The sequence below is a fragment of the Jaculus jaculus genome, chromosome 3 (genome assembly GCF_020740685.1).
Source record: "Jaculus jaculus isolate mJacJac1 chromosome 3, mJacJac1.mat.Y.cur, whole genome shotgun sequence".
In the NCBI taxonomy this organism is placed as follows: domain Eukaryota; kingdom Metazoa; phylum Chordata; class Mammalia; order Rodentia; family Dipodidae; genus Jaculus; species Jaculus jaculus.
In genome coordinates, this window is record NC_059104.1 from 86,590,542 (window position 1) to 86,613,804 (window position 23,263).

Below are 23,263 nucleotides of genomic sequence, written 5' to 3' on the forward strand. Positions count from 1 at the left end.
CTGAACAAAGTGCAAAAAATGCTTGGGGTGTGCAGTTGAGTGTTAAAGCTCCTGCCTTGCATGGAGAAGGTCTTGCCTTCAACTCCTGATAGAGAGAGAGAAAGAGAGATTATGAATAAATTACTGATTTACAAAAATGCCTGATAAGGGTTATCCAGAATATATAAAGAGCTCTTACAATTCAATAATTAAAATGCAAATAACCCAATTAAAGATGAACAAAGAAAGCCAGGTGTGGAGGCAGAGGTAGAAGGATCTCTGTGAGTTCAAGTCAACCCTGAGACTACATACTGAGTTCCAGGTCAGCTAGAGCTAGAGTGAGACCCTACCTCAGAAAACCAAAATAAATAAATAAAAATAAAAGAATTAAAAGAGTGAGCAGAGTGCTCAGTGGATAAAGCACTCTCCACATAAACATGACTGAATACCTGAGCTCAGTTCCTCAGAACCCATGGAAAGACAGGTATGCAGCATGTCTGTAGGCCTAGAGCTCCCTCAGCAGGATGAGGGGCAGGACAGGAGACTCTCTAGAGGCTCATGGACAGCTATCCTGTGGGGATGCAGCTGTGAACAAGATATAAGAGACCCTGCCTCAAACAAGGTGGAGGGTGACAACTGACACCAGAGACAGCCCTTTGATCTCTACACATGCTGTGGCCTGTGCACTGGGCACACATGCATGCACACACACACACTCACACACACAACAAAAATGAACACGGCATTTGGATAGTTCTCCAGAAAGATGTATAAATGGCAAGAACATCAGCAAGATGGCAGTATAGGTCTTTCTAGTGAACGTCACCTCACACAAGTATCCATGAGTAGACACACACACACACACACCATTTCTAGGAGCTAAGGAATCTAGTGTAGCACAGAAACACACAGGATACACTGATGAAGGTATGGATGATAGCTTCACCTTCCATGCATCACTTACCCCTAGCCAGCACAGCATAGCACAGCACACAGAGAGGTAACCTCTTCCTAAGGACAGGGGGGTATAGAGAGCACCCAGCCTTCTGAAACCAGGCAGGCTATGACCCAAGAGTCCAGCTGGTCTTAATGGTCCCAAGCTCTTGTTAGACTCAAATCCAAAGTCTGAGTAAAGCTTCATTCTATCCCTGGTCTTAGGACAACTCCCTCAAGACTGGCACTAGACTGGCATCCATGGATCCAGATTCAGGATGGCCTATATGGTCCCAGGCTTCTGGAATACATCAAAAAATGGCTATATGTCAAAACTGATGATGTTCAAATAAGGCCCATTGTTAATATTGTATGTACCTCATCTGTATCCTGATTTAGAAAATGTACTATGATGATCAAAGATGGTTTCACTGGGAAAGCCAGGGGGAAAATGCTCAGAAACTATTTGTTTTCCATTTTCATCAGTTATTATGTTACTTCTTAAAAAGTAGGTTTGAAAAATAGCCTATCTCATATTTTGAGATTTTATTAAATCTCTGTATCTGGAAGAAATTGATATATTTCCACGATTAAATCTTTAGTTATTAATTATGGTCTAGTTCTCAATTTATTTTTGTATCTTTTCAACTTTCTTAAGTATGTTATTTACCCTCTAGGTAAATTGTACAATTTGAGTTAGATTTATTCCTAGGTACTTAGATCACTGTTCCAGGAATAGCCTAGGATCCCACGCCCATGGTCAAGGGAAGGGAACATCTATTGCTCAGGGCCCTGAACAGCGGCAGTTTTGATGATAAAAATGGGCCAGGGCACCAGATAAGAGGCAGAAAGCTTAACCAAGTGAAAAGAGGGAACAACCAGTACTGGAGCAAGCTACCCAGCACTCTGCAGTGTTCAGTCTTGGGGGAGGAAAGAGAGGCCATGAGTGCATTTAAAAGATATAATCATTCCCAGGTATAAACAAAACAGCTTCTGTAACTCCAGATGAAAACCCAAGGTCATAACCATACACAGCTCCTTCAAGTCTTCAATTTTCTCAAGGCTTTCTTAAGCTCACATGTGCCACAAAAAAGTAAAAGTTGTCTTTTCAGTGCTAGGGATCAAACTCAGTGTGTAGTAGATAAGTGTTTTAACACTGAGCTATGTTCAGACCCCTAGAAAGTGAGACTCTTGTGACATTTTCACACCTACTCTCCATCCCAAGTAGAGATAGAATGTAGGCACAAAGTCACTCCTTTTAAATTTTTTCTTTATTATTATTTATTATTATCAACATATTTCACATGGATATATCATGTGTTGGTACCCTCTTTTCCCTCACTCCTGCCCTCATGTGACCCACCTCAGTGGGGTTGGAGGTATTCCCTATGAGCTTTATGCATTGTGGGAGTAGCAGTGAGCTATTTTGGGGGAGCAAATGCCTCTGGGTTTGATGTCTCAACCTGTAGCTCTTACAGTCTTTCTGCCCCTCTTCTGCAAAACTCCCTGAGCTGTGGTAGGTGGGTTTTAAATCTACTTCAGTGATGAGGTCTTAGGGGCCTCTGGATCTCTGCTTTAGTAGGTGTTGAGTATCCTTAGAGTCTGTCTCCCACACCCTGATGCTGATTGTCAGGTTCAGCATGGAAGCAGCACTCTTGCTCATCTCCCCAATTCCTCTGCAGTTTCAGCTGTGGCTTGGCTGAAGTGTGAAGGGTGGTTTATCTCCTCTGGTTTGATACTTTCTGAAAAAGAATGGGTTCTCTAGTGGATAGTGAAGTCAGCATAGTTTAAATGAGATAAGCATTATTAATTTAAGAAATATTTGATGTATGTAACCTCTCGTTTAGCCAAAAACTGGTGAGAGCTTGACACTGGAGAATGTAATCGAAGTCACTCTTATGAGAACTCCTGGTTTGGGTATCACCAAAGTTACCTAGGTTTCCATAATTTCAGAATTAATGTCATAGCCAAGATGTTATTATCACACACCACAGAGGCATGATTTCAACCATGATATATTTTAACTTTTCAATTGTCAGGTTATTTTTAAAAATTCTGTTTCCTAGTTGTTAGCCATTCTGTTTTCTATCCTATTTACTCCCACTCACTGTCACAACTCTGGCTTTTTAGGTATGCTTTGGTTTAGAATCTGCCACCCAAAGGTCAAGTGCTACACAGTGTCCTGCTGTTTTGGATCCTCTAGTCACTAAAATCATGAACAAAATAAAAAATTCATTTTTTATAGCAACAGAAATCAGACTAATAGAAGAAGGTGTTGTGGCGGGGCTTCTGTTTTGCCATTTGTACCATTGTGATGGCCTCTGTCCTTCTGAGTTGCTCCTCAGAAGAGAAGGGAATGAAATTCCATGAATTGTAGGAGAAGTACCAGTAGGGAGTTCAGTCAGAAGATAGGCTGCTATATGAAAACCAGTTAGAGGAACCTGGGTTCTTACTTGCCCATTCTTCACTTAAGCACACACACACACACATACACACACACACACAACCTTATAAAACAATAGTAGCAACCAATAGCATAGTTAATACTATCTGATGACTTGAGTTCTAGGTTTAAAATTGTTCTTTTTATACCTCTAACCTGAGGCTGTGTAATTCATATGATTCAGTCCTTGACCCTATTACCTCCTCTAGCTACCTCATCTCCTACCTGTAAATATGCTCTGAGCATTGATGAGCCATGTATCTCTATCTTCCTCCCTAAACCCTTTTCCAAGAAACAGACTGCCTGCCATTTGCCTCCATCTCAAATTGATTTGACTTCCAAGTGGTGATTGTGAGAAGGGCAAGGATTTGGATATGGGTAGAGATAGCTCCTGTTTAGTTAATACACAGTATGTCCATCTGTAACATGCACCACACCCCCAAATACTATTTGAAATCCAGTAGGTTGTATGGTTGGTCACAGTGTCACAGCGCTCAGAAAGAACTCATTACCTTCAGGTCATACCTTTTTCAGAGTCTCTTTCTTTAAACCTAATATTACCATATTACCTCCCTCACAGATACATGTAAAATAGTGGTATAATTGCTGGCCTTTGTATCAAGCTGCTCTTGTGTTATCTACTCTTGCTCTGGTCCTTGGAGTGGAGCCCACTGAATAATCAGCCTTTTTACCACCATGCCAGACATTTTCCACAGAACTCATGGGGATCTGCAGGGAGTAGAAATTGCTGAATTCCAGCACTTGGGACAATGGAAAATTGTCTTTCCTTTGTTCTAAGGGAGAAGAGTGAAAGTGGGAGTTTAGATGGAGAGTGTCAGCAAGGAGTCCTAAAGAAGGGAATAGCTTATGAGGTCCTAAAGAAGAAAGGGCAGCCACAGGTCACAGACAGTTGGTGTTGACTCCCTTGCAGTCTGTTGCTGGATGTCTTCTCCCTTTGGGGGCTAAGAAAGCACACTATTTTTCCTTCAAAGACACAATCCTAGAACAGCCTGATTCCTTATAAATTGACATGATCTTCCTCTCAACTTCCCTCAGATAGATAAACAGGCTGCAAAGCCTTTTTGTTCCTATTTCACTACCTACAAGGCAGTCTTCATAGTTGTAGATCACATAAGCAGAATTGGTGGAATTGTGGGCCAGGTCCCATTCTTTCCTTAGTTTTCATTTATGAATGGGGATAATAAGGCCTGGTCTCCAAACTTGTAAGGAGTTTATAGGATGGGCCAGATGCTGTACACCAGGTGCCAGGTGATCACAGTATGCTCTCAACTTAGATGAAAAGTATAATCATGTTGGGATCACCAGCATGCAGTTCTGCTAGGTCCTGCTTCTCACACTGATGCCTGATGTCCACAGGTGATTTCGCAGCATGTTGTCTGTTCTGAAGCTACCCTCTCCCCTGCCTCTATTCACAAGACAAGGACTAGCAGCAATGTTGTCTGTATGCTAAACCTGTTTAATAGCTTTTTTTGATCATCACAGCCACCACCTCAGGGTAGATAATAGTATCTTGATTTTGCCACTGGAAAATCAAACCAGAGAGGCATTTAATGAGCTTCCCTGTGATTCCTGAGCAGCTCAGAGGTTTAGTGATTCCAATAGAAAATGCCTCATTTAGAAGAGGAGCTCTTTAACCACTAAGTTATAGGCCTGTCTCCTCTCCATGCAGGGTCAGCCTATGGCTTGGGTTTCTTTTGTATACTTAGTTACCACAGTACAATTAACAATGGACTGCATATATGATTTTGGTCCCATAAGATGTGTTATTAGCCATCATTGTACATGCTATGGTGTTCACACTAAGATGAAACTTAGCTAACAAAACAGTTGCCAGAATATGTCCCAGTCATTGAATGAGGGATGGATGTACCTTAGTTTTTAAAAAATTAATTATTATTATTATTATTTGGTTTTCAAGGTAGGGTCTCACTCTAGCTCAGGCTGACTTGGAATTCACTCTGCATTCTCAGGGTGGCCTCGAACTCAGTGATCCTCCTACCTCTGCCTCCTGAGTGCTGGGATTAAAGGCGTGCACCACCATGCCTGGCTTTAACTTATTTTTTATTAACAATTTCCATGATTGTAAACAATATCTCATTGTAATAACCTCCTTCCCCCCACTTTCCCCTTTGAAACTCCATTCTCCATCATATCCCCTCTCCCTCTCAATCAGTGTCTCTTTTATTTTGATGTCATCATCTTTTACCTCCTATTATGATGGCCATGTATAGGTAGTGTTAGGCACTGTGGGGTCATGGATATCCAGGGCATTTTGTGTCTGGAAGAACACATTGTATGGATTCCTACCCTTCCTTTGGCTCTTACATTCTTTCCACCACCTCTTCTGCAATGGACCCTGAGCATTGGAAGGTGTGATAGAGATATTGCAGGGCTGAGCACGCCTCTATCACTTCTTTCCAGCACCATGACGCCTTCTGAGTCATCCAAAGGCCACTGGCATATGAAAAGAGAAGGTCTCTACCAAAAGTGAGAATAGCATTAATACATGGGTATGACTATTAAAAGAAGTGCTTACTGGGCAGTTTTATGATAGTACCTTTAGCCAGACAGCAGCAGATGTTACACCCCTAGGGCTCATGACTACCCCTGTAGCAGGTTTTCAGTACCAGGGATGTATTCCCTCCCAAGGTACAGGCTTCCAGTCCAATTAGGAGGCAGTTGGTTTCCATCATGACAGACGTGCCACTATTGTACCAGTTGGCTCATTTTGCCTTGCTCACCAAATATAAGGCTTGCAGTGTCCACTGTTGAGTATCTTCACTGGTGATTTCTCTCTTTCCCATGGAACTGCATGCAGAATGGCTTCTTCCAGCTTTCTGTCAGCTGGTCTACATGGAGGAAGTTATTAGCTCAGTTCCAGCAGGATTTCTCAGTGGCCTTGCAGTCCAAGTATGTGGAATCTTTGGCAATAGGGTCTTACCACCTATTCCTGGTGGGTTACCAAGGGCCTTGGCAATGGCCTGTAATGTTTCAGGGGCATTAGGAACCTCCCTGGCCAACAACTCACTGGAAGGTATCCCATCCCTGGCACTGAAAATTTTCTAGTAACAATACATGGCTCCTGAGTGAGTTTTCTATTGTCCAAAAAAGTAGGTTTCCATATGATTTATTTACAGCCTCTTGGATTTTGATTAGCCCTCCCCTCCACCTTTCCTTTACTCAATCTCTTCCCCTGACCTCACTTAGGCCTTTTCACCTCCATTAATCTATTTTTCTATTTGCATATGTACAACACCATCCTATTAAATACACCCCTCTCTTCCTTTCTATTTCCTTCATATCTCCTTTCTAGCTTACTGTCCTCTGCTACTGAGTTTTCTTCTTACTCACACAGAAGTCCAATCATCTATAGCTAAGACGCACATATGAGAAAGAACATGTGATGTTTGGCTTTCTGGACTTGGGTTACTTCATTAGTATAATCCGTTCCAGATCCATCCATTTTCCTTTAAATTTCATAACTTCATTTTTTTTAATTGCTGAGTAGAATTCCATTGTATAAATGTGCCCTATCTTCATTCTCAACTCATCAGTTGAGGGACATCTAGTCTGGCTCCATTTCTAAGGTAATGAGATGAGTCCTTAAGATATATGCCTAGGAGTGCTATAGCTGGGTCATATGGTAGATCTATTTTTAGCTGTTTTAGGAACCTCCACACTGATTTCCATAATTGCTAGACCAGATTGCATCAGTATTTATGGTCATTTGTTTTCATGATGGTAGCCAATCTGACAGGAGTGAGATGGAATCTCAACATAGTTTTAATTTGCATTTCCCTGATGATTAGGGATGTAGAACATTTTTTAAGATGTTTATATGCCATCTGTATTTCTTCTTTGGAGAACTCTCTATTCACTTCCCTAGCCAATTTTTTTTAATTTTTAATTTTTATTTATTTTTATTTATTTGGGAGTGACGGACAGAGAGGGAAAGAGGCAGAGAGAGAGAGAGGGAGAGAGAGAGAGAGAGAGAGAGAGAGAGAGAGAGAGAGAGAGAGAGAGAGAGAATGGGTGTGCCAGAGCTTCCAGCCACTGCAAACAAACTCCAGATGCGTGCACCCACTTGTGCATCTGGCTAACATGGGTCCTGGGGAACTGAGCCTTGAACCGGGGTCCTTAGGCTTCACAGGCAAGCGCTTAACCACTCAGCCATCTCTCCAGCCCCATACCCAATTTTTTAATTATGCTGTTTGATTTCTTATTATTTATTTTTTTTGAGTTATTTGTATATCCTAGATATTAATCCTTTATCAGATATATAGCTGGCAAGTATTTTTTCCCATTCTGTAGGTTGCCTCTTTGCATTATTCATGGTGTCCTTTGCCAAGGATATACTTTACTTTTAAGGTTTATCCTCATGAAGGTCTACTTCACCACTCACTTCCATATTGTTTGACCCCACTGCCTCTCTTTGCTTTAGGAAACACTACTAGAAAATATATTAATACTCAACTTATTGAATATACTAATTCTTGAGAGTTGTACATATGCTTCAAAAATAGGAATTAGAAAAAAAAAACAGCTGGACAAGTCCTTGATGTGTTTAAGGCATTGGGCAGAGTGCATTAATCACATTGTTTGACATATTAGTTAACAATTGGGTGGACTGCAGGGGCAAGCCCAGGTTCAAATCCATTTCTCTTTACTATTGTTTTGGTGTGTGTGTGTGTGTGTGTGTGTGTGTGTGTGTGTGAGTGTGTCTGTATGTGTGTATATGTCTGAGGGCAACTTCCGAGTTTTGATCCTTGCCTTCCACCTTGTTTGAAGCAAGGTCTCTCATTGTTCACTGCCCTGTTCACCAGACTACCTGCTCTCCAAGCTTCCGGCAGATTCTCCTGTCTCTGCACCCATCTCAATCATAGCCATGCTATGCTGGGATTAGAGATATATGGTACAATATCCAGCTTTAGTGGATCCTGGAGATGGGAACTCAGGTTCACACTTGAGTGGCAAGTGTTCTATCCACTGAGCAATCTGCCCAGCCCATTACTATTTAGACCTTAACAAACCCTTTCACTTTCTTAACTTCAGGTTTTTTTTTTTTTTTTGGCTTTTGTTTGGTTGCTTTTGCTTTTTAAAATTTGTTTGCTTTTTCAGAGTGTCATTCTGTGTAGTGCAGGCTGGATTGGAATTCATGATCAATTTCAACCTCTAAAATGTTCAGATCACACATATGCTCTACCATGCCTGGCCAGCCTCAGTTTTCAACATTATAAAATGGGTGATAAAACATCTCAAAGACATAGGAGTCTAGTGTCAATGTGAAACTCAACTTTCAGCAGTATTAATAGAGGAGTTACCTTGGCAACTGGATACATAGTCTGTGGGACAGAGCACTGTGATGGGGTCCCAGGTTCATATGGAAGAGTCTTCTTGGCTGGAGCAGAACCAGTGGGAGAGTTTTCACTAGAGTGTGAACAAGTACATACTTGACATTCCTGTATCTTTTTGACTGCTTGTTGCCCAAAAGATTGCATTATTTAAGACAGGAAGAAAAAAGGTATAGTGCATCCAAAGGCCCTTTAGGTTCTATGCTGATGTTTTTCTTTCTTTGTGTATGGTAGTATTTTGAGTCTTCTCAGTTTATGTCTTTTTATAGGTTAGATTTTCAAGTGAAATCAGCCTAGTGAATTTTTTCATCTACTTAAAGATGCTCTTCATCTCTTTCGGAGATACAAAAAAAAAATAGTGACTACACTTTGGTGGTCTATTATGCATACTACTAATACATTCCTTTTAGTCTTCATGACAGCAAATTATAATAGCAGACTAGGACAGTTCATTTAAAAAAATATTATTTATTTATATGTGAGAGAGAGAAAGAGCAGGCCAGGGCCTCCAGCCACTGAAAACAAACTCTGATGCATGCACCCCCTTGTGCATCTGGCTTATGTGGGTTCTGGAACCAGGGTCTTTAGACTTTGCAGGCAAATGCCTTAAGTGCTAAGCCATTTCCCAAGCCTCCAAAAGTTCCGTTTATGAATGATAATGAGCAGATACTGAAGACTCCAGTTATTCAAGGTCACCCAAGAGGAAATAAATACATTTAGATCTGTTGTATAGATTGACGTTGTCACTAAAAATCTTATAAGGAAATCCCAGATGGCTTATTGGTAGACTCTATCAAACATTTAAGGAAGAAACAAAGAAACTTTACCAAAAATCTCCAGGGTGGAGGAGATTTTTAATGGGTAAAAGCACAAGTGTGATAACCTGAGTTCAAATTTCCAGCACCCACATAAAGCCATTTCAGCATCTGTAACCCTTGTGCACCTGAGGTGAGATGGGAGGCAGAGATGAGAGAATCCCCAGAAGCTTGTGGGCCAACAAGCCTAAGAATTAACACCCAAGGTTTTCTCGGATCTTTACATGCATGTTATGACATGCACACATTAACACATGTACATATACACAAAGATTTAAGCAAATAAATAAATAAAAACTCTCCCAGAAAACTACAGAGGAATTGTTTTTGCCCTAACTTATGTTGTGAATCTTGCATTTTGCTGGTACTAAAACCAGACAAATGCATTGCAAGAAAAAAAATCTCATTTGTAGTCTAGGCCCTGAGCTCCAGGATTTTGTATGATCTTCTTCTCATCATAGAATGCCAGTCACCTCAATCTCACTTAGCCAAGTCCTGCAATTTCTTATATCAGAGCCTCTCTACATTCTTCTCTCATGCTAGTCAATGGTTGTTCCTCCCCCGATGGGGCCATTTGAGTGAAATGTCCTCCACCAACTAAGCTAGTGGCAATTTGGGAAAATTACAAGGCCTTTGGCAGGTGGAGCCTTGCTAGAGAAGGTGTGTCACTGGGGGTGACATTGAGGTTTAGTAGTTCATCCCATTGTGTATTCAGAGCTGGCTCACTCAGACTGTTTCCTTCCTGCTGATGTGAAGATGTGACCCAGGCTTCCTGCTTAGGTCTGCTACGCTTTCACTGTCTCACTATGATGAAAGTTCATTTCAAGGTTTTAAAGTGAAATAAATCCTTTCCTCCCATCAGCTGCTTCCAGCTTGGTGTTTTGTCTTAGTAACATGAAGGTAGCTGCTATACCTGAGTGGGTTTTAATTCCACAGGCAGGTTTCATTATGAAACTTTCTGAAATAAATTGGATTTGACTACTATGGACCTTAGACAAGAGTTCTTAACTAAAGAGGTGAGTATTAAAACAATCTGCAAACAGGAGGAGATGTATGAAAATAGAATAAGAGAAGTACTAGACTACTAGCAAAACCAGCTACTTTTATCCAGGCTCCGCTGTGCGCCAGCTATGGACGTACATATATCTGTGGTTGTCAACTTGACAGAATTTGGAATCATCATGGAAACAAATCTTGGCATGTCTTTAGGAATTTTCGAGATTAAGACCCATCCTAACTGTAGTTGGTACCATTCCCTGGTACCAACTAGGGTCCTGAACAGTATAAAAAGGAGAAAGCTAGTTTAGCACTATCATTTATCACTCTCTATAATCTCTTGATGATGCAAACTGGCTTCCTGCTCCTGTCATACATTCACCATGATGTTGGACTTCCCATGAAACTGCAGGCAAAAATTAAACCACTTTCTGCCTTAAGCTGCTTCTGATCAGGTATTTCATCCCAGCAAAAAGAAAGTAATGGATACACCTTCTTAGATTCCCTATCATGAATGGCTTAACCTGATAGGAGTCCATCTTTAGTCCCTTGCTAGATTTGTGTCCAGTGAAAACTGAATTTGTAGCCTCTAGCTCCATTCTTACCTAACATACTGACACTCTAAGATGGGCTAAGAATTCACCATCACCTGAACAGAGGCCCCTATCTTCAGCCCACTGTAATATAATGTGGCTGGATTGAGAGTTCCCACATCTTGTCTTCACTTGACATTATAGTTGTTTCTTCTCTATATTAAGTCTCTGATCAATCTCCTGGGTTGGCTGTGGAGTAGGGAGAGGAAGCAGGACACCCACTCTCTTGGAGGCAGGGCCAGCACTATCAATACATGAACTGCCTCATTTACAGCCTTGAACATAACTCACAGCAAGGGACTGTGGAGATCCATGTCACATCTTTCCAGAGCACCATTTCTGACTCTTGCTGGACCTTGGTTGCCTGTGTCATCACTACTTCCCTTTATAGATTTCTACAAATACATGGACTGGCTCCTGTTTCTCCTGCTCCCAGGACTTATGGTCTTGTACCAGTCTCCTGTGGAGGGTAAGTCTATGACAAGGGGCAATGGGAACTGGGCATGGGGTCTGGGACTAATATGCAGACATCTTGATTTGGAAGTGCCCCAGGGATGGATTTTGCTGGACCCAGGTCCCTGCATCTCTGACTGGTACAAGTCCCCATGCCACCATAGAAGCTCTTCCTGAGGACCCTGTTGTCCAGCAATTCCACCGAAGTCTAGCTCCAGGGAAATTGTGAGGAAGAGCATGATGGGAGTAGGGGAGGACAGAAAGCACTGATGCTCTAAAACGTGCAGATAGGACAGCAGGAGCAGCATATCCATTAACTAAGGTACAGACCTTGGTAAGTAGCTGGAAGAAGTTTTTCCTTCCTTGTCCCCACTGGATCCTCAGCCCTCTTTCAACTTTGCCAAGCCCCAGCAGTAATGAAATGTCTACCTTTTTCCTTTAGAAATCATAGCTATAGGCTTAGGCTGAAGAGAGAGAGAGTGAGCTATCCTGTAATCCCACGACTTCTAAAACCAGACTTCCCAGTAGACCTGGGCTCCTCAGAGAGGCACACCTAGAAGAACGTGTTCTCAGATGTCCTCAGAAGTTTAGCTAGGGTCCCAGCCTCCACTCAGACACTTGTATCCGGAGCCCTCTTGTCATCCTCATATTAGCTGGTAACCCTGTGGTTCTGACACATCTCGATCCTTTAGGAAAATTGACTATTTGCACCTCCTGTGATGAATTTGTTGGCACAACCTGCAGAAAGAATGCAGGAATCTGTCATCCCAGACACCCCGACTTTGCATGCGGGACCAAAGAAGTGTATACTCAACATTACACTGGAGGTGAGGTGAGGCCAATGAGGGGAGGTATGGCACACTGTCTTCAGGTTTGGGCTTTAAGAAGAAAAGAACACTAGCTCTGAAATCAAAAATGGTTCCTCTAGGATCAATTTAGCTGATCATCTAGAACATCTCTTTTCTCTGAGTTAAAAATTCTTACCTATAAAATGATAGGTGGCCTCCAAATTTCTGATATTCAGTGTTGTAAGCCCTAACAGATTAGGCTGTTAAAATTCCTCTGTTATTTTGTGTTCTGTGGCAGGCATGAGGTATCCTGAAAAGACCTTCTTTTGTGGAGGAGTGCTTAGTCCTAGGCTTTTCCTTTGGTGATAAGAGGGAAGAGTTGGGCAGCTTAATCACATTCCTTGTCACTGGAAGCTCACACCTGTACTCACTTATCCTCCTCAGAATATTTATACAAATATTCAATCTTGGGCTGTCCTAGAAGATGTGTGGAATATGTACGTATCACCAAATGGGAGAAAAACGTCTTCTTCTGCTGTAAGGAAAGCTACTGCAATAGCTTGTCAGTAAAAGGAGCCATTCCCTACAACCACCTCCTAGAAGAAAACTTTGCCTGAGGTTCTCAGTTGGTTTGCAGGACCTTCCGCCTGGCTGCATCTTATCCATTCCTTCCTGAACAAACATCAAGGTGCTGAGATTCCTTTACTCTCAGCCCCACCCACAGTCTGCTCAGAGCCAAGAGGCCTAAAGAAAGTGACCTGTGGATGAAGAAAGAAGGGGATAGAACTTTGAAATGCCACCTGAGCCTTTCTTTGTCAGACCCACCAGACCTTGCATCTTGATCTGCTGTTTTGGTTGAAAGACAAACCACAAGTCCAAGTGTGGGTGTAAGGGGGATAATATTGTGCTGGGATGTTTGTAACACTTTAAGTGGGTGAACAGCAAAGCTCTAATGGATGACATAACCACATAGACTGTTTCCATAGTGCACCAGATAAGGAAGAAGGGATTCTGGGTGAAGTGGTCCAGCAAAGGCTCCAGGGTGACTTCATTCCTCACATACATTGAATCCTAAGTCTGATTAGATGCTTTGTGATTGGGAGCTGGGTCGGGGGAGCCTTGATGCAACATGTTTTGACAGGAAAGGCTTGGCTTTTCCACCAGGGGAAGATTCTGAGGTCTCCTTCTCTATGACCTCTTGGATCTAGTTGAGATTGGAGGTATGATGAGGTCAGGATAAAGGAAAAGAAAATCTTGTCACTATTTAACTTAAATAACACAAATTCACTTTCAAATTATTAATTCAGAATAAATGTATAGATTAAGTGTTTGTGTCATTTTCATACCTACACATATCAAGCTTTGTTTGAATCCTTTCTTTTCTCATATCCTGTTACTCTTCTCCCCATTTTTCTTTCCCTGGTGTCCTTTCTCTTCCCTACTGGTCCCTTTCCTAATTTTTATTTATTTGTTTTTTTTGATTTAGGTTCTTGCTCAAGCCCACACTGACCTGGAATCTATTTCATCTATGCTATCCCAGAGTGGCCTCAAATTCATGGCAATTCTCTATTTCTGCCTCCTGAGTGCTAGGTTTAAAGGTGTGAGCAACCACATCTGGCTCCTCTTCTTTTAACCAGTGCCTTTGACCCTTTAACCTCTGAGCCATCTCCCTCCTCAACTGTCAGATCATCATCATGATCATGTTTTTTTTTTTTTTTCTTCCATTTAGGTTCCACATGTGAGAGAAAACATACATTATTTGTCTTCTGAGGTTGGCCTATTTCACCTAACAGGATTATCTCCTATTTCATTCATTCTGCTGAAAATCACGGGCTCTAGTCTTCATTATGGCTGAACAATATATATAGATGTAGATAATAAATGATATATACATTCATGTTTTCCTTATGTATTCTTCTGATCGCAGGCTCCTAAGTTGATTCCTTTACATTATCTGGCAATTATTCATAGTACAGCAATACTAGTCTATTTCTTAATTTTGTGTTAGTCCTAATTACAGGTGAGGAATCTGGGGCTAAGAGGCTAAGTCACTTACCCAGTCATTCTGTCAATAGGATGAGCCAAGAAGAAAAAGAGAAAAAGATAAAGCACGAGTGCTTGTCACTCAGGTGGCTGCCTTCCTGCCTGCCTGTGTCCTGTGTTCTGGCAGACAGCAGACAGCATATAATGATTCAGCCACAGGAAGCCAGGGCTTCAGATCTAGATAGACTTGGGCTCTCTGTTAATCACACTTAGACATCATAACTTTGTGTTTTGGAAATTGTGTGAGGTGCTTTTTTTGTGATTATTTGTTCCCCCTCTGTAAACTGGGGCTGATAGAAAACCTTCCTAACTTGGGTGGTATGAAATTAAATATAATGTACAAAAAGTACTTTGTGGGCTAGAGAGATGGCTTAGTGGTTAAGCGCTTGCCTGTGAAGCTTAGGGATCCCAGTTCGAGGCTCCATTCCCCAGAACCCACGTTAGTCAGATGCACAAGTGGGCACATGTGTCTGGAGTTCATTTGCAGTGGCTGGAAGCCCTGGCGTGCCCATTCTCTCTCTCTCTCTCTCTCTCTCTCTGTCTGTCTTCTCCTCCTCCTGTCTGTCACTCTCAAATAAGTAAATAAAAAAATTAAAAAAAAATTAAAAAGTACTTTGCATAGTGACTCGCACATATTCATTACTAAATAGAAAATAATTACCATTTTAATTTTCTTTTTTTTTTTTTGAGATAGGGTTTCATGCATCCCAGGCTGGCTTTCAACTCACTGTGTATCCAGGAATGACCTTGAACTTCTGATCCACTTGGCTCCACCTCCCAAATGCGAGGATTGCAGGCTTGTGCCACCCGCCTTTAAGTGCTGCTAAAAATAAAACCCAGGGTTCCACGTGTGTTAGAAAAGCACTCTACAAACTGAGCAACATCCCCAGCTTCTGTAATTATTTTATATTTTAAGATAATTTATTTTGGTGTTTGTGAGTATGTGTGCTTATGTGTGTGATGGCCAGGTAGGTTCATGTTCGGGTGCATGTGTGGAGGCAGGAGGAAAACCTCTAGTGTTGGTCCTTGTCTTTCATCTTGTTTCTGATGCCAAGTCTCTGTTGTTTGCCATTGCATGCACCACACTCGGTGGTCTACATTTCCAGGAATTCTCCTGCCTCTGACCATGTATATTGCTGGGATTACAAATTGTCAGTACTCATCTAGTGTTACATGGGCTCTGGAGATTAAAATTTGGGTTATCCCACTTGTACAGCAAACAATTACCCTCTGGACCATCTCCTCATCCCAGCTCCTGTAACTATTAGTAATATAATTTAGTTCCTAAATTGAAAAGGATTCTACATACAAAAAACCAAGACTATGCTAGTTTTTAAAAATTTTGTTAAGATATAAATACTTCATTCATTTACCATTTAAACCATTTTAGCTGTACAACTTAGTGGCATTAAATGCATTCAGATTACTGTGCTATCATCACTATTATCTATTTCCAGAATTGTTTCATGAGCCCAGCTAGGAGCCCTATACTCATTAAAGAATAAGTCGTCACTTGTTCCTCATCCCATAGTAACCGCTTCTCTACTTTCACATTGAGTTTTCCTGTTTCATGTACTACATGTAAGTATAACAACACTCCTTTTATTAGTCCTTTTGTGTCTGGATTATTTCACTTAGTATAATGTTTCAAAGTTTCAGTCATTGTGCTTATATACGTGTGAAAGTATGTTAATACTTGTGTATACCACATTTTATGTATTTATGTCCATTGTAGATAGATTTGTGTGATTTCTAGCTTTTGGCTATAGTAACTAAATCTTTTTATTTGTTTTGGTTTTATTTTATTGTTTGAGACAGGGTCTCGTTATGTAGTACAGGCTGATCTTGAGTTTGTAGGAATTCTGCCTCGGTCCCTGTGGTGTTGAATGTGATATATAATCTCATATCCTCATGTGTTTGTTGTTAAGCCTCATACTCAATCCCCAGCTGGTGGCAATTTGATGGTATCTTACTGGAGGAGTTGTGTCACTTGGGGCAAGTCTTAGCATGTTATAGTCCAGGCCCCCCATGAAAAAACTAGCTGCTGCTTCTTTTTTTCAAAGTAGGGTCTCACTCTAGCTCAGGCTGACCTGGAATTCACTGTGTAGTCTCAGGCTGGCCTCAAACACATGGTGTTCCTCCTACCTCTGCCTCCCGAATTCTGGGATTAAAGGCATGTGCCACAACACCCAGCAAAACTAGCTTATTCTTAATACTACCTCCCAGCTGCTGTGACAAGAGGTGATGGCCAGCCTCTCCTCTGTCATACTGTGATGACACTTCCCCTCAAAACTATTACCCTCCTGCCCATAAGCTGCTTCTGATCATGTGTTTTGTCTCAGCAATAAGAAGGAAACTGTAACAGCCTCCAAGTCTTACAGATGTGAGAATTACAGATGTGAGCCACTATGTCTGGGTCCTCAGTTCAGAACTTATGGAGGTATGCTGAGAAGAGGAATTCATTGACTGGATGGTGATTCTGCATTTAACTTTTTGAGGAACTCCAAACTATGTTATAGAGTAGCTTCACCTGTTTACATTGCCTTGAGGGTCAGTTTCCTGCATGTTCTCACTGTATCAGTTACTTTCTCACTAGGACAACATAACTAACCAGAAGCAGTTTAGGAAAGAAAGTTATTTTGGCTTACAATTATAGAGAGTAGAGTCATTATGGAAGAGAAAGCATGGCAGGAGCATAAAGAGTGTCACATCATCACATGCCCATGGAGAAAATAAAGCAAGCAAGCAGGGTTGGACATTTCAAAACCCCACCCAGTGCAGTGACACACCTCCAGTGAGGTATCACCTCCCAAAGTTTCCAAAACCTTCCCAACCAGCACTGCTAGACTGCCTGTCTTTAGTTGGTCCCAAGTATAGGTGATAGAAAGGATAAACACACTATCATAATTTTTATGTACTCCATGCAAAGTTTGTACTTTTGCCTTCCCAGGCATTGCATGGCCTCTGGAAGAGATACACATATCAACTATCATCCTAAAGAGAACAGACTGATCCCCAAGAAAAAAGGGGTGATAATCTCAGAGGCAAGATAACACACCAAGCCCTGGTGCCTGACTCGAACTGCCATGAGGCTCTTCCTCAGCACAGTGGGTATGAACTGAACATGAAGGTGGTCATTTAAAGAATGGAAGACTATTCCTACAGGATCCAGATTTCAGTGAAGACCAAGCAGGGGTTGAAAATGCAACTAAGATATATGGCCACCTTTCCAAAACACATAATTTGGCTTATAATTATGTCCCCTTGGTACACAGAAGCATGATGCTACAGAATCATAATATTTTGTTATTATTTATCAAGACTGGAAATTGGCCTCTTCTTTCTCCTACTTTATTCTCCTACCTTTTGGCTTACTTCATGTCCCACCTTATAAAGTTATTTTATTCATTTTTAAGAAACTGGATCAGTAGTGAACTGGAAGATGGCAGAGAGCAACACACAGCAGTCTCCCTTATTCTGCTACATTGAACACAAACAACACAGGAAGCTGCACTGTGGAGGAGGGCTTGGTGGAACACAGTGAAGCACACCAAAGAGTTCAGCGCAGAATGACGATCAGGTCAAGCTAGAATGAAGAGATTTTAGAACTGAAAGGACAGCCAGAGCTCCACTACCAAGCATTTGGCACCACAGTGTGTGTGGGTCCAACTCCCCCTCATTGGGGCTCAGGTGATAGAAAGAAAGAGAGGAAGTCGCAGTGAGCCCAAAGGACAGCATGTGGCACTGCACAAACTTACAGCCTAAGCACACTTGAGACTGGGATCTGCCTATTTAACAGGTGCTGGGAATGGGCTACCTGCTCCTCCTAGGAAGTCTCATCATCTGACCTTTCTGCATGAGGGATCAAGAACCCCTGAATTTTTGTGTCCCTACAACTTAGAAGCCTCTTCACTTTGCTGATCAGTGTGTGGGTACTCTAAGAAACAGCATGGATCCAGGGAATTAACAGCAACTTGCCACTGGTGTATGGAAAAACTTGAGAGAAGTTAAAATTGCAATGCCAGAGATCCATTTAGACCTAGTGGTTTGACTTCTGTAGAAAGCAGAGACCAGCTGTGCGTAGATTTAAGGGGCTGGCAGGGCAGACATCCCCATGTCCAGTTCTGAGTGTGTGGATTCTCGGGTTGACAGGGCAGAGATCATCATGCCCCACTCTTATACTCAGACCACTCTTTTCCAAAAGATGATCGGTCCAGATCAGATTGCTTTGTTCTGGTCATTTCCTCCACACTCAAGAGGCATTCAGAAGATGTGCATCTGAGGACTTGAACATTTGCCACTTCTATGAGGACACTGTCTTGGGAGTGAGGATGCATTGACCTGATCAAGATAAAGGTCCTGCTAGTAACAGGGTTCATGGGTAGCATCAATAGCTGCTGTGTCACCAGGCCAGCCCAAAGAGTCCACTAACACGAATGTAGCCTGGCAGTTGACATTCTCTTAGCCTGCACTAGTAGGCAAGGTAGGGTGGGTCCCAACCACCACACTGACATTTCTGGTTTGGCCTGTGGACTGGAACAGAGAAGGAAGTAGCAGATGTGGATTTGAAAGTTACCGTCCATTCCCATTCCAGGTGAGCTCCAAAGTAGAAGTGCCAGCAAGAAGCATCTCTACTGTCTCTGTTTCACAAACCTCATAGCAAGGAAGAAAATATTCTTTCTTTATTTTTTTGAAAGGAGAGAGATAAAGAGATATTAAGAGAGAATGTGCACACCAGGGCCTCGTAGATGAACTTTACATGATGCATGTGCCACTTTATGTGTCTGTCTTTAAGTGGGTACTGAGTCATCAAACCCAGGCAGGCAGCCTTGCCCAGCAAGTGTCTTAAACCACTGATCCATCTTCCATCTCCCACGCATGAATTTTTCACTTAAAAATGTATGTATGTATGTATGTATGTATGTATGTATGTATATATGTATGTATGTGTCTGGGTGCATGTGCCATGGCTCACATATGGATGTCAGAGCATAACTTAAGATATCTCAGTTCTACTTTGTTTGAAACAAGGTCTCTTTCAGGGACAAACAAACTTCCAGACCGTAAAGGAACGTCAGAGTTGTAGACCCTCCTCCTATTGTTGCAGGTGCATTGTGATCACAGACCATTGTACTATTCTGCATCTGGCTTTCCATGGGTGTTGGTAATTGAGCCCAGACCTGCAGACTATGCAAACAAGTAGCCTTTAATCACTGAGCAATCTCCACAGCCCAAACTTATCACTTTTTGAAAACAGTTTTGTTTTTTCTATTTTCTCTTAAGTATTTTCTTAGAGAAAGCTAAATATAGTCTTTATTATATTGCGATATGTTCCTTTTGTGAGAAACCTCACTTTATAAGGAAGATCATATATCAGCCAAAATTTCAAAGGTTTGGTTGCTAGTGATAAAGCATATTTGTGGCACATACAGCTTTAGAAGCTGATTGCACCTTTGACGTGATGTGATAGGAATGGACTTCAGTTCTGTGACCCTCTCAAAACCACTCTAACCACAAGAGAAACATGATACAAACACAAGACATGTTATGTGCTGCAGCATTCCACTTCTGTAATCTCAAAATTATTAGCACCCTATGTGATATGAAAACCTGAGAGGCTGACAGAACTCAGAAAAGGGGTGAAGAGGCATGGTGTAGAAAGAAAATGTGGGTCCTGGGAGAGAAGACAGCTGGCAAGCATGACAATGATGGATTCTGGCATGGAGTGCAGCCACTCACTAATTGTGACTCATTGTTGGTTTGTTATTTGCAACAAATATACCACACTAATGTGAGTCCTTAGCTACAGGGAAAATCAGGGGGAATACAAGTGAGCTCACGAAAGTGTGTCAGATTTTGTTAATAAATCAAGATGTGTGAAATTAAATGTACTTATGACCCCACCCAAGGGAATTAGTTCTAATTTGATTTATTTCTTTTGTCTTTTTTTTATCATGAATGCCAAAAGACACATGCATACATAAATCACACACACACACACACACACACACACACACACACACACACATATATTCTTCTGGAACATATTTAACAGAGTTGGATTGAGGGTTCCTGGGTCCTCCAGGACCCAGTTGCAGTTCTCCTGAAGGCATCCCAGCTACCATGGTGTGAGCGCGTGAGAATCACTCTTGGAAGACCATTTCTGTGAAAAGCTCTCCGTTTATAATGGGTTTATAAGCTGTTGACATCCTAAGGGGATTGGATGTACAATGCTGCTTGCTGATGCCTAATTACAATATGGGGACATTCATGCCAGCATGTACGCAATGGTACAGGAGGGGGATGGACTTTGCAAAGGTGCTTGCTGATACCATATAAGGAGTTTTCTAGGTAACTGGCCAAAGGATACAGGGTTATGGGCAAACCTAAGTCTTATCTGAATGTTCAGGTATCGCGTGCTTGGAGAGAGACTGGCCTTACTTCCTGCCAATCTCAGGGTCCGAGATTTTTGTCCTGGGGTTCAGGCTTATTGCAACCCCTAAGAATGGGGGGGGGGGAAATCCTGGTTCACTGCAACCCCAGAGAATGGGGGGAAAGCTCCCCTGCCAGTCTGGTCCCTGAGATATGACCAAGATATGAGCGTAGGTTCAGGCTGCTGTGACCTCTCCATAGCCTGGGGCCTTCATCTCAGATAGCTTAGGTTTGCTTTAGCCCAGGGCCCTGCCTATGTCTGACAGCTCCCCTTTTGTTTTGTAATGGAGAGGTGTCATCATATTGAGTGAAATTCTTATAGTCTATCACAGGCTCAGATAAGGCTACATGGTGCATGAAAACCTGATTAGTAGCAGCCTTAGCAATATTAGTTATTTATTGTCTAAGAAATTTGGGGCTGCAAGTAATAGAGTTCCTATAGCAAAGAGGGGGATAAGGAGGAGAGAAGCCAGGTGACAAGGGTTAGAAAACCAGGGGTCCCCAGGCTTGTAGCAGTCAAGCAGCTCTTTGTGGAGTTTTTGAGCATTTTAACATCTTGTTCAACAACATTTGATTCATTAACAACAACAACAACCAAAACAACAACAAAAAACAAGATTCTTCTCTCAAGACCACATATATCTCCCAAGTTCAGCAGTAATAAGGTTTAAGGCTAGATGGTTTTGAAGTACCACACCCATGAAAGAGTTTGTCTCTGGAAAGATTTGAGGTTGTTGGTCATCAGAGGTGCCTAGAGACAGCATCATGCTGAGGCCCACCAGCACAGGGATGAAAATCTCTTTTGGTTAGTGCAGGTGTAGCTGATAGACTGCTTCCTCTTTCTCATATAGATACACCTGTGGAACAATCAAGACTGGGGAGCAATAAGTGGGAGAGGAAATATTTATGCATGGGGTGGTTAGCCCTTCACACCATAGGAAAGCAGGTGTCTTGACACAAGTGGTCCTGGTTGTGGAAATATATATTTTTGGCCTCAGAACTTAATTATATATTCTTAGGTTTAAAAATTACCCTTTTGGGCTGGAGAGATGGCTTAGTGGTTAAGCGCTTGCCTCTGAAGCCTATGGACCCCAGTTCAAGGCTCGATTCCCCAGGACCCACGTTAGCCAGATGCACAAGGGGGCGCATGCGTCTGGAGTTCATTTGCAGTTGCTGGAAGCCCTGGCGTGCCCATTCTCTATCGGTCTCTTTCTCTCCCTCTCTCTCTATCACTCTCAAATAAATAAATAAAAACGAACAAAAAAATTACCCATTTGAGATCTATAGTTGTTTTCTTCTAAATTATTATTATAGAATTAGAACTACTAGAGAAGGGGAAACATGTCTTAAGGTCTTGTTTGTTTCCCCTCTTAGAAAGCTCTTATTGTATTGCTTAATAAGCCATTTATGTATTTAAGGTATTTTTAATCTTTGGTTATACATCTCTCTCTAAGTGTTTAAGACCATGCAGAAAGCCAAAATTTTTAATCAAGGATTGATTTTGGAGGTCATTAATGGCTCTCCAAAGAGACTTTAGGGACCCAGGAGTAGCCCTATAGCTTACCAGTGTCTTCTGCTAGGATAAGTCAGGGCTATGCTGGCCAACTAGCTTTCCTTCTTTGGGAAGTCAGGAGTACTGATTGCTTCTCAGTTGTGACTTTCCTGTTTCAGACTGTACAACAATTTTGTTTGGGTCTCCATATCCTCTCTGCTCAGGAAGACAGGTGACTTACCAGGGGGCCAGTGTAGAAGTGTCCCATCATCTCCAGTGGCCTCATGACCTAGGTGCATAGGTCAAAATTTTGGTGCTTTTTGCTCTGATATTCCAATTGGCTTTGGCTTCTACATAAGTGATTAGCATATATAGAAAGGTAGTTTCACCAGCCTGGATGTATGTAGATATAGAGCACATTTGATTACTGAAATAGATTTAGTTAAAGAATGGCACAAGAGCTTCTAAAATCATTTTCTCCAGCCTTTTGAATTTTGTTGTCCTGTGGCAGCATATGTCATTCTGAGGCATAGAAAGTAGGCACATCTTACATTTTAACTATCTAATACTATAAATACAGGAAGAACCTATTACCAGTCTTCAAAACAATATCAATTAATTTACAAACAAGTGAGACAGAATAAAGTCTTAGCTCATGTGTTTGAAGACATCTTTGATTAGTTCAGATACCTGTGTGGGTACCAATTACCCAGAGAACATTGGAAACAGAACCACAGAGCTTGAAATTATTTTTTTCAGTTGAGGACCATTGTTTGAGTATGAGGCTATATCTTAAAGTAGGGAATATGTCTTATGAGTTAATTTTGTTATAAGCACTAGACTCAAGATTCCAAAAATGAGAAAGTTACTTTATATAACATAGAGCAGAATCTGGTCTTTTGTGAGCCAAAACAGCCAACTAAA